We start from the raw sequence: 13,266 nt of genomic DNA on the forward strand, positions 1-13,266 counted from the left end.
GCCAGCATCTCTCATTGTCTGATTCAGAATCTTGGCAATTCTTGTTGGGGTAAGGTGGTATCTAAGAATTGTTTTATTTGCATTTCCTTTTTGACCATGGATGATGAGCATTTTCTTATAAGCTTTTCTGCCATTTTAAACTCTTGTTTTGATAAGTCTCTCTTTAGTTCCTTTGCCCATTTAGTGTTTGGTTTGTTGGGGGGAAACTGGGAGGATTTCCTTTCTTGAGTTCCCTCTAGATACTGGATATTAAGCATTTATGTGATATATTATTGGTAAATATCTTTTCCCAGTTGGTTGGCTGTCTCTCTACTTAGTGGCTATTCTTTTATCTGTGCAGAAACTTCTTATTTTTAGGTAGTCCCATTTATCGAGTCTCTCTCTCCAATCTGTTGTGACCCTAGGATTTTGTTCGGGAATTCTTTGCCTATGCCTATGAGTTGCAATGTCTCTCCAACTTCATCGTGTAGCAGTTTCAAGGTTTCCAGTCCGACAATGAGGTCTTTTATCCATTTTGAGTTAATGCTTGTGCATGGTGAAAGGCTAGAGTCAATTTTTAGTTTTCTGCATGTGGCTGCCCTGTTTTGCCAGCACCAATAATTGAATAGACTGTGTTTGTTCCACTGTATATCTTTGGCTTGTTTGTCAAATACAAGTTGATGATAGGTATGTGGTTCTATTTCTGGATCTTGTATTCTGTTCCATTGATCTTCTGGTCTATTTTTGCCCCAACACCATGCTGTTTTTGTTATTATGTCTCTGTAGTAGAGTTTGAAGTCTGGTATTGTAATACCACCTGCATTGCTCTTTTTGCCTAGAATTGTTTTGGCTATTCTAGGTCTTTTCTTGTTTCATATGAACCTTTGGATTATATCCTCTATTTCAGAAAAGAATGTCTTTGGGATTTTGATGGGGATCGCATTGAATTTGTATATCAATTTTGGCAGAATGGCCATTTTCACTATATTGGTTCTCCCTACCCATGAGCATGGGATGTTTTTCCATTCTTGGTGTCCTCTTTATTTTGTTAGGCTTTTATAGTTTTCATTAAATAATTCCTTTACAGCTTTGGTTAAGTTAATGCCTAAGTATTTTATTCTTTTGGGGGCTTTTGCAAATGGGATCATTTTCTTGATTTGGCATTCTGTTTGCATATTGTTTGTGCTATAGGTGCTTTCTTATTTTTTGAAAATATGATAGTTTTAATGATGCAGCCAGATAATCAATGAAGCAGAAAAAAGGTTAAAAGTATATTCTATTATTTATGTTTTGTTTCAAAAAATCTTTAATAATAATCACATTCATATGAGATACATGGTCCATTAAGAAGGGCTAAGTAATTGATTTCAAAATCCTGTAATTATTTAAGATCAAAGTTTAAATGCAATCTCAATTTAACCTGAACATGTAAATAAAGCATTCATCTTACTTTTATTTACTATTAAATAAGGGGATTCATATGAGTTTTTTTCCATATATTTTTATTGTAAATAATAGAAGGGTTATATTATATTTACCAGATAGAGGTGCATTGCTTCACAAACATTGATACCTTTTCTCATGTCTTGGTCCTCATTTCCCTCTCCTGACCCCCACCCCTCATCTTGTTTTCCCCCCTTTCCTATCCTATTTAAATAACCAAATAAGCATATATACAATATGTCAGATTTATGTACTTAATCTATGTGCCAAGGTGGCAAATAAACAGTAACTGTTAAAACAAAAGATAAAGTAGAGCCAGCTAAAGACTATTTGAGTAATAAATAAAAGTTGTTTATTTTTATTTTTTAATATTCTTTTTATTGTAATTAATAGAAGGGCTATGTTATATTTGCCAGATAGAAAGTGCATTACTTCACAAACATTGATACCCCTTTTCATGTTTTTGTCCCCATTTCCCTCTCCCCACCCCCTCCACTCATCTTGTTTTCCCCTTTCCCTATCCTATTTCAAATAAACAAATTGACACATAAACAATATACCAGATAACTTACTTATACAATTTGTGGGTCTTACCTTGGAGCATCCTACTTAGTAACCAAGAATGCTAACACAGTGAGTCCTTCCTATCTTTGTTGTTTTAGTTACTTTTCAAGGGAGACTGTTAATTTGTTTAAGGTCCAGACTCAGAAAGTAACTCAGTCCTCCCAGGTAGTTGGAGCAACTCATTCTGGTTTATTTCTTGAGATGAAAATCTTGCTTTTTGCCTGGGTTGTCTTGGAATTGAGATAATCAGGAACCTTGAAATTACCTGTTGTCTCCCTCCCAAGTAACTGGGATTACAGGCATAAGCTACTCTGTGATCAATTCAATTATTTTCTTGTTTTTGGAGGAATGTTTGTATAATGATATATATATATATAGTATTTTATTTTATGAGCTTTATTTGTACTGTCAAGTGTAATCTTTCTAATACATAGCAATCCCTTCATCTTTCTATGAATGTACAGTTAGTTTTCCTATTGTTTTTAGAGCTTACATATTTTCTCATCCTTCTATATACTTTCTGTCAATTATATTATAAATTCTATGAAATAATAAAATTGGAATAGTAATCTCCTTAATTCATCATTTTTTCTAGCAGTTAATAGAAATAAAAATGGATGGTTATAAGAAAATAATATCTGGAAATATGGAAAACACATATCTGAAATAAAGATTACCCAATATGATGCACTGTGAAATCATTCACAATAAAAAATAAGTGTAAATTGAACTATTGATGAGATGTCATGTGTTACCAAACAGATTTATGAAGAATAGAAACACTGGTAGTTCTCAAGAATTTCAGCTTGTAGAGTATAATTAACTCATGTATTATTGTTTTTACAGTGCATTTTAAATTAATGGTTATAAATTTTAGGTGACCTTCTTAGGTTGTCAAATGGTAAACTTTCAAATATTAACTGAGATATTATTGATTATTAATTTATCTTGGCAAAGAAAAACAAAATGCACAGAAAGGTCAGATGTACCTATCAAGTAAGAATACCACACTCTCATCACCTAGATAAATTAACTTTAAAACATTTTAAATCTTGTGAAAAAATGCTTTCTGCAAGATTTTTACATGTAATCTATAATCAGATAGCCACCTATGACTTCATTTCTTTTAATTTTCTTACTTTCTGCTCTCTACTCTTTCATAAGAATTTAAATATTAATTATAACACCCTTTGCTGCAAAGGAATTTCTGCCTCTAAAACACATCAAGAGCTAACTGAATGAGATTTTAACGATTGTTTTTTAATGATTGAAGTCAGTCAGAGGGATGCCAGTCATGAAAGAAGAATTATGGTGATGACTCATTCTCTAGCATTGATCATTTACATATGTTTCTGAGGCAGTTTTCATTACTTCAAGTCATATGAACATTTATAATATTCCTGTCTCTTCACAAGGACAACTTCAACTGTATATCCCTATTCTGAAAATGGATTCTAACATTTTGGTTCCTGAACCCTTCTCCATTGTGGGTTACATAACGAAGTGTGTCTGGTCTTGTAGTCTCCTCACAATAAAAATGATAATTTTCCCTAGTCCATTCATTAGAGAAGATAAAAGTGTTTTTTCATATATTTAATTGTAATTAATAGAAGGGCTACATTTATATTCACCAGATAGAAGGTGCATTGCTTCACAAACATTGATACCCTTTCTCATGTCTTGGTCCCCATTTCCCTCCCCCCCACCCCAAAATATGGTACTTATACACAATGGAATTCTATGCTGCTGTCAGGAAGAATGACATTGCCCCATTTGTAAGGACATGAAAAGACTTAGAAAAAAAAATCACATTAAGTGAAGTAAGCCAGACTCAAAGAAACATAGGCTCAATTGTTTCCCTCATTTGCCATAATCAGTATAAACCTTGGGCTCTACTAGCACAGATTTACAATAGAGCAAAACCTAGATACATAAGGCCATATAATATGATGCTAAATGAAAGGACCTCCGGGATATACAAACAAAAGCCATATAACGAGTGATTGTTGTCCTTAATGCACTATGTTATCTCTCAGCTCTTTTGCTGTCCCTTGGTTATCTCATATTGTTACAGTATTTTACCTTGTTATCTGATATATTGTATATATGCTTATTTGGTTATTTGAAATTGGATAGGGAAGGTGGGAAAACAAGATAAAAATATTTTTAAGGCATGACATATTTCAAAGAAATTTTAATGTGGTAGAAACAACATGAGAATAGTAACTGTGATACTTCTGAGCCCCGGTGGAATATGAGATCTGAGGATCACAGTTCAAAGCCAGCATGGGCAGAAAAAGTTACTTTGAGACTTATCTCCAATTAACCACTCAAAAACAGGAATTGGTACTGCACAGCAATAACTTTGAGCAAAAGGTATCAGGGATAGCACCTAGGCCCTGAGTTCAAGCTCTATGACTGGGAAAAAAAAAGAACTGTGGTACTCTTGATATTCGTTAGCAGTTGCGTTGTGAGAAAGCTGTGGCAGGTACAATAAAGAACTCCCAAATAAGTCATATACTAATACCTGTACCTGTGGATATGATGTTCCTTTATGTGGAAGAAGGGACTGTGTATATATAGTTATGGGATTTTGCAATGGGAAAATTTCTCTGTTTAAAGGAAAAAAGCCAAATAAGTCATGAGTACTGGAAAGACCTGTCCTTGCAGAAATCAGAGACATCCTAGATGATGGAATGACACAGATGTTGTTGATTTTTAAAGACAGAAAATATGTACACAAGCCACAGAATCTTGGTGGCTCTCAGAACCTGGGAAAGAACCAAAAACATTTTTTCCCAAGAGTCCCCAAAAAGGAACATAATATCTATGATGCTTTGATTTTAGTCCAGAAAGACATGTTAGACTTATAACAAAGAACTACAAGAGGACTAACCATAGAACTACAAAATAATAAAGCTATACTGTGTTAAGATACTACATTTATAGGACATTTATATAACAGCAATAGAAAATTAATAGATGACACATTTCTTACTAATTCCTCAGGAGAATAATAGAACAAAAACGCCAGACCTCAATTGTCTAAAAAGCACATTTAGAAAAGTAATTTTTAAATTTATTTTTTATTTTTATTGTCAGGGTAATATATACAGGGCTTACAGTTACATTCGCCAGGTAGTAGGTGCATTACTTCTCACACATTGATACCCCTTCTTATGTTTTTGTCACCATTCTCTTCCCCCCACCCCTTCCCAATCATCTTGTTTCCCCCCTTTCCCTTTCCTATTTCAAATAAACAAATAAATGTATAGACAATATACCAGGTAATTAAGTCAGATACAGTAACAATACGAGATTAACCAAAGGGCAATAAAAGAGAAGAGAAATAACATAGTACATTAAGAACAACAATCAGAAAGAATGACATCGCACCATTTGTAAGGAAATGAAAGACTTGGAAAGAATCATATTAAGTGAAGTAAGCCATACCCAAAGGAAATTAGGCTTAATGGTTTCCTTCATCTGTAATAATTAGTACACATCTAGAACTCTCCTAGCAGAAGATTACAATAGCTCAAACCCTAGATACATAAGGCCATATAGGATAAGGCCAAATTAATGGACCTCCAGGACAGGGAAACTAGAGCTTCATTTTAAGAGACTTATTCTTTATGTATTATGTTTTTCTCTCTTCTCTTGTGTTGCCCTTTGGTTAATCTCATATTGTTACAGTATCCCACTTTTTTAACCTGGAATATTATATAGATGTTTACTTGTTTATTTGAAATAGGAGGGGGAAAATGAGGGGAGGGGATGGGAGAGGGAAATGGGGACAAAAATGTAAGAAGGGATATCAGTGTGTGAGAAGTAATGCACCCTCTATCTGGAGAATACAACTGTAACCCCTCTATACATTGAAATAAAAAATTACAATAAAAAACAACAATCACACAAGGTAAAGCTCTTGTTTCCATATCTTGGAGTTTTAGAAAGGTAATTTTGAAAAAATAACATTTTATTTTCTTAAGGTGTCATCTCTTTAAAAAAAAAACAAACATTTATTGGCTCTTTCCATTGGGAGGTTACTGGTGTCTGAAAGTGTTACCAAATTTCACATAAGTGAAACCTAATACACTATGTAATTTTGTGAGAAGTGGTATTTGAAAAGAGGTCATAAGGACCCCACCCTAATGAAAAATTTAATATTGTAATTTTGGTCCATTACATATCATCAGCCTGTGTTTTAAAGTATACTGTGCCTTAATTCTTCTTATAGCCTAATTGTTGAAGGCAGCTTATTTTCAATATTTGCTAATTTGAGGTCATAGAGTTTATATATATGAGTGTGGTCTTTTGTGGTTTACTAGTGCTAAATTGGATCCTGACTAGTGAACTGCTAAAAAATAAAACCTCACAATCACTCCATATCATTGGTTACTGATATAGCTTAACAGTTATGATTTAGTGACACAGACCGGTGGGGGATATTCTAGTGGGCCCAGACTTGCCATGCTTGCAAGATATCTTCATTTTTATTTTAGCTTATTCCTTTTTGGAATAAGGAACTCTTGTTCTTCAATCTTTCTAACAATTAACTTGCTATTCAGAGTTAATCCTTAAGTTATTTGTCATATCCATCTCTTATTCATTTGTAGTTGTCTACAGAAGTTGATTTTCAAAACTCCTTAACCCACTATGACAGTATGCATTTATAGCTCTTAAAACTACAAGTGTGCCATCTTTCCTTCCTCGCCTGCTGCAGATGCATGCATTTTCAATATAACCATTGTAATTCAAATGCCTTGTGTACTTCACAGTGTAGCTTTCATGGCAATAACATGCTTAATGGGCATGCTAATAACTTTGCAAGTTAAAAACTTTGTCAAGGTGCGATGGAAGGTAAATAACAAACACGCTTTGCATCCTTCCTTCACAAACAGCTGCGCTCAGCAGTCTAGGTTCAATTCAGGTAAATCATAAAAAGCAAATGAATTGCTATACTTTCAACTCACAAAGAGCATTTAAACTTACGATTAGAGTCTAGATGGCACTAAACCGGAAGACAATCTCCATTTGGTACTTTTTAGTCACTGATTCTATTAGTCTAAAATTGCATTCCTCCCTTTAATGTTGTTAGTGGTAAGCCTCAGAAAAAGAGCATGTATAAACAAAGCATAAACAAATAACTCTTAATCAAAATTTGAGTAGACCAAAAACATAATGAACAAGAAAACAAGGACTCAGATTTTTGTATTAGAATACTATTAGCAATTAAAAAGGACAAGCTCTGATGCATGAAACATGTTGAATTCTTCTAACCAATATCCTAATGAGCATAGAAGCATGACAAAAATGGTACCTTCTGTATTATATAAATAATATGACTTAAAATGGTAAATTGAATCTAGAAAGCATCATGGAGATTATAGAAATATGGTATTTGCATTTTTTAGGTTGAAATGGATTCATTTCAGGGATAATATCAGCAAAAAGTTTACAGAACTCTACATTTTTGTTTTGTGGGTACTATTGAATGTAATATTTTCATTTATTGGTTTAAAGGGAAATAAGAAATAGTGTTAGTTAACATAATAGTGAATTTACAACCTATAATTTTCATATATTTTTATTGTAATTAATAGAAGAATTACATTGCAAATATAATGTAACCTATAATTTTTTTAGAAGAAGGTAGACTTTTATAAGACTGTAACTCCTTAAAGATTAGGAAGTAAAGGAATGAGTGTATCTTGCTCAAAAAGCCACATGTAACTTTTATTACTATTTGAATTATAGAGATATCATTATATCAAAAAATAGCATATATATTTGAGATTGTTTATGGAGTATAATCAATATTCATGTGCTGTGGATGTTTTCATACTCAATAGTTACAATGAAGGCAATTTATAAGAAAGGACAAATGAAATATTTTAATAAGTTCTGTGGTTTTATATAAACTGTTCATATAGTATGTGTTGCCTTTGTTTGCAGATAGTGTGTTTTGACTTGGTTGCAAACAAAATTAGTTTGAATCAATATGTGTGCAATATTTTTATAGCAACTGAAATAGGCAATAACATGAGATAACAGCAAAGCAAGTAAGCGATACTCAAAAAAATTTATCTTGATATAAATCTTTGGCATGTACTGCATAAAGTTTATGCCAGTCATAGGCAACTTTTAATATTTAAAAGGTAAAATAGATCTAAACTCTTCCAGGAGCCTTTGTCCTTCATTTCTATAAAAATCATTACTGAATAATACATAGGCTCTTTTATTATTTATATTTTTCATCTGCTCATGTTTTGTCACTTAAACTTTTAGTAAGCTGATTCTGTGTCTAAGTTCTGTTGATTTTATTTAAAGTGCTCTGGGAATCTGTGAAAGAATAAGTATGTTCCAAGAAGGAAATATTACTATATTTCTATTAACTAAGGATTGTTTCTTTATATTCTTACATGTTCTTTTGTTCTTCTGAAGCTATGACTAACATACATTTGAATTGCTAGACAGCACAAAATAGATTAACCAATCACCAACATACCTAATTTTTAAAATTTCAACAATGATAAACTTTCTTCTTTTGTGAATTAACTTTTAATTCTACAGTGACTGAAAACAGAATCTGTAAATAGAGTTCCAATTTTATTGTTCTTCTCATTTAAAAATCTTGCATTTATCTTTTTTTGTCATTTTTATTGTTGTTCTGTTGGTACTGTTACAGACCAGGTAGGGAAATAAAACCATATGACAGTAATTGGCTCTGGAGCAATACCACACGTAAGGTTTAGGAAGAAAAAGAAGATTTTAATTGTAAAAACACAAAAATCAAATAAATTCTTGTCTGTTCAATGAAACCTAAAAGCCTAAAAGAAAACTTTTTGAAAAAATAGGGTTCCTATAAAACCTACATGTCATCTAAGATGTAATGATGATGATAACTGAAATGTACTAAGACTGATTTTCTTCTACATAAACCCTTCCTAAATGCTTGTCTGAGGCACATCAGCTTGTTCTACTACATGGATAGAGAAAAGAATAAAACTAGGCACAATAGCACCAGTTTATATTTTCAGCTAGCTAGGAAGCAGGAAATTAAGAGGATCATGGTGTGCAACCAGGTCTAGGCAAAAATGCCAAGTTTTATCTGAACAATAAATTAAAACAGAGAAGGGCTGGGACTGTGGTGCCATGCTCTGTGTATTCAAGTGCTAAGACTTGACTATAAACTTCTAGTATAACCAAAATTGAGTGAAATTGTATTTTCTATGAACAAGTAATTTAAATGTTTGAATTTAGTTACTTTGCAATTTAGGAAGTTCATATATTTGTAATTTCTAAGTATTTTTCTTCAGTGGGATTTTTTTAGTTAAGGAACAATCTTAGATTAATACAAAATAATGGGACAATTTTGAATGGATGCAATTATAACCAAGCCTTATTTCTTCTTTATTCACATATTTCAGATACACAATGCAGAGACAAACCATGGAATATTAAAGACTTTAAATACACACACCATAGAGTAAATTAGTCTTCTACCTTTTTGTATATAACCATAGCATGCTCAAACTTACCATTGACATTGAAAGTCAAAAATGAAATAAAAAACAGAACAATTAGTGGGAAATAACTTTCCTCTAGCAGACTGTAGTAAGTACCCAGTGCCTAGATGATTGATTTCATGAAAATAATCATCAAGGCAGAATCTGTCTCTCAGCATCTCTGAAGCTTTTTCCTCCCAATCCATCAGAATGGTGACAGACTTTATGCCCATCTGTCATAATCAATTGAATTTCTCCACTTGACAGACTAAAACACATGAGGGAATTCTTAAATGGTATGATGGCCACATTTCCTTCTGTCAGAAAACTGTAAGATAATCTGAATAGGGATTCATTGTACTTACAACAAGAGATTCCATTTTCACTTCTCAAGACAGCAAAATGAAAATTTCTAACCATACTATTATTCTGTCATGTTAAGAAATTTTCACAATTTACTTAAAAATCTTATGGCATTTGTATTTGTCTGTGTAATAGATATATCACCATCACTGAAGGTGTCTCTTTGAACACAGATAACCAGAAAAATGAATTACTCAGAGCTAAGAAGATAAAGTACGTATTGTTTCTTTTGCTTACTGACTATAAATGGAACACCTCCAGAGGTACAATTTTTTTCTTCTTAAGAAGATCACCATGTGATAAAGATAAATATATAAAGTATTGGTATATAGTGAATTCCTGTAAAAATAGGGCCAAGGAACAATGAACATTTAATGACAGTGAGTATCTCACTAAATAATTTCATATTTGGTAAAGCAATTGTATTTTTAAGTTATAAATAGTGTAGACATTTTATTGTAATTCAATTTTAATTGATTTTCATAATTCTTCATGATCAGATATTTTTTTTGCCAGTCCTGGGCTTGAGCTCAGGGTCTGAGCACTGTCCTTGGACTTTCTCAAGACTAGAGCTCTACCACTTGAGCCTCAGCACCACTTCCAGCTTTTTCTATATATGTGGTACCAAGGAATCGAACCCGGGTCTTCATGCATGCTAGGCAAGCACTTTAACCACTAGGCCAAACTCCCGGTCCATGATCAGATATTTTTAAATGCAAAGAAAATTAACTTGCCATGATATGTCAGGGATGGGCACTAAAAAAAATCAGACTACAAATGAGTTATACAAATGAAAATATCAAATGAAGATCCAGTTATCAAAATGAAAGTATTCAGCATATTAAAAGTTCATAATTATTTGTACAGTGCACATAAAAAGTCAGCTCACTAACTAACTTGTCATTTTAAAGAACTATTTCAGAAAATTGATGAAAATAGATTTATTAGTGAACTTATTGAAGAGATTAAAGAGCCTGAAACAACTATTTAAAAGAAATCTGTGTCTTTATTAGAATGGCGGTAGGCTTTATATATACCAATTTTGATAATCAAATTATTATTTGTAATTTGTTTGTTTTTTTAAAGGGCTGTAATACTAGTCCAACCATCTTGTCTTTACTTTTTCTTTTAAAGCAAGAAACAGAATGCAAGTAATCAGAAAGGACTAGTAGGCATCAGTTAATCCAAGATACTAGCTTCTTAGTTCCAAAAGCACTTGCAAAGAAAACCATTGGTTGGATAACGGAGAGGGAGGTGGAAGCATGAGTGGGTATGCCAAGTCTTATGAGGCTATTTTTAAAATTTATTCTTTACTTGGTTAGTTTTTGTTCCTTAATACTAATTTTTCTTTAACATTTTTTCCTCAAAGTATAAAAAGTATGAAATATAAATAAGCTTTTGCACGGAACACTTCGAAGTGCACAATCCAAGCATTATAGAGCTATCTATATACCAATAAATCCCATCAAGTCTTGGATAATTCAATAATATACAAAATATCAGGGCACAGAAAGAAATAAAATGCACTTCTTTTGTTACACATACAATGCAAATATTAAATCTAAAGAAAAAAATCCTTTTGGCTCTCTTCTACATTTGCATGTTGATACACTTATTAAAATATTCCTGTGTAATCATGTTTGATCTTACTATTCAAGTCAGGTTAAAGCCTCGAAACCAGCCATCTAGACAAAACAAGTAATCAGAAGACTGCCTCTTCTCTATTTCCCTAACCTCAAATTAGGAAGTTAATTTTAGGACATGTTTCCAAACACTCGATTGTGATGACAAATGCTAGGTCCGGTTTCTTTATAATCCTTTTTGGTGTGGCATACTTGATAGAACTCAGGTGTGGTAGCCAGCATTGATCCACCAAACCAAACTGCATATCATTGCATGTGGTGTGTAGTTACTTGTACATCAATAGGTTTGGGCTCCAATAATTTCAGCCTGACATCTACAGTTCTTTCCACATCTCTTTGCAAGTGACATGCAAAGTCTCTGAACCTCCAGAGAGGGCAATATTTTCCTAGAGAGATCATCTTACATCAATTCTGAATTATTTCATCTACAGCTTCCGAGATAGGTTGTGTAAAGTCTGGATTAGCAAACTCTGGATGAAAAAGATTTCAGGTCGCAAAAATCTTTCATAACCAACATCGATGGAAAAATTCTTTCTTTGAGATAGCATTGATTCCAGAATACTGTTCAAATCCATTTTGACCCATCTGTGCCATACTTATTAAATTCTTTTACTAAATCTGGGCAGATGTAGCGGTAGTGCTCCTTTACTGCCTTGGCAGTTTCCAGGGACTGTTCTGGAGGCATTCCTACTTCTCGATCTCTCAGCAGTTGTTGGATAAAATACATTATATCTCGCCCTGCAATGGGAATGTGTTTTATACAGCTGAGGATCACATACCCTTTTGCTACAGGAATGACACTCAGGACACCATCTCCACTTTCTATGACTGAATCAGTCAACTTCCATTCTCCTATTGGTCTTGAAGACCAGGATGCCTGCTGCTAAGGCAAGCACAGCCTGCACAGCAATGTGCAAGCCATGAATATTGAAGGACTCAAACATATCTCAGTGGCATACTCCCTGTTGTTTGGAGTATTCAATGGAGGCTCAGTCAAAAGGAAATAATGGTCTTCAATATTTAAAGATGACTCTCTCCATAAACCTTTGCATCAAGTCCTAATCTTCCACGATACCATGACAGACTGGCCACTTGGTGGCACATGTAGGTTTTTCTATTGCTTCACCACCAATGAAAAAGTCTAGGTCATCCACACTTTCATCATTCTCCTCTGAGCTTGATCAAATACTTTTGCTGATTCCTCAATGGCAATAACAGGGTGGGATGATAAACTGTGGTTCTGTAGTTCCAGCATATCCTAGTTTTGGACATCCCATGCCTCAGTCTACCATACAGGCCTACAGCTATCCCTCCATCTTCCTCTGCATCTGCTGCCACCACTGTCTGTGCTGAACTGATTGGGGCTGGGTGACAGGAGGCTGTCACTTTCTAACCATCCACCACCCAGCCGCCCTCTGTCTGCAGGGAAGCGGGGGCGACAGCCAGTAGTGTAGACATTTTTATTGGTGTTTTCTGATGTAAAATTTGAAATAATTTCCAATATCAAAACAAAAATGCATCAGCATTATCTTGACCCAAGCAAGAATAGCTTTAAGTGTATCATTTTTAATTCAAATGGAGGGATGCTATTAAAGGTCTTACTCAAGAAAAGAAATTAGATACTTTCTGTCTGAAATTGATTCTACTTGTATGCATGGGTGTAACATTTAATATGCCCCAGAGGTAGGCAATAATGGGTTCAGAAGTTAAAAAGAATGCAGAATAAAACTAATTAAAAATAAAGGAGATTTTTGTAATCAACT

General features: G+C 33.5%; 1 pseudogene; it reads right to left on the bottom strand.

Annotated features, from left to right (window-relative positions):
* Window positions 1-11,614: 11,614 nt before the first annotated feature.
* On the bottom strand, window positions 11,615-12,555 carry LOC150065709 (actin-related protein 3-like; annotated as a pseudogene).
* Between the last annotated feature and the right edge of the window lie 711 nt (window positions 12,556-13,266).

Source organism: Megascapheus bottae, chromosome 3 (genome assembly GCF_031878675.1).
Source record: "Megascapheus bottae isolate mThoBot1 chromosome 3, mThoBot2.hap1, whole genome shotgun sequence".
Lineage (NCBI taxonomy): Eukaryota > Metazoa > Chordata > Mammalia > Rodentia > Geomyidae > Megascapheus > Megascapheus bottae.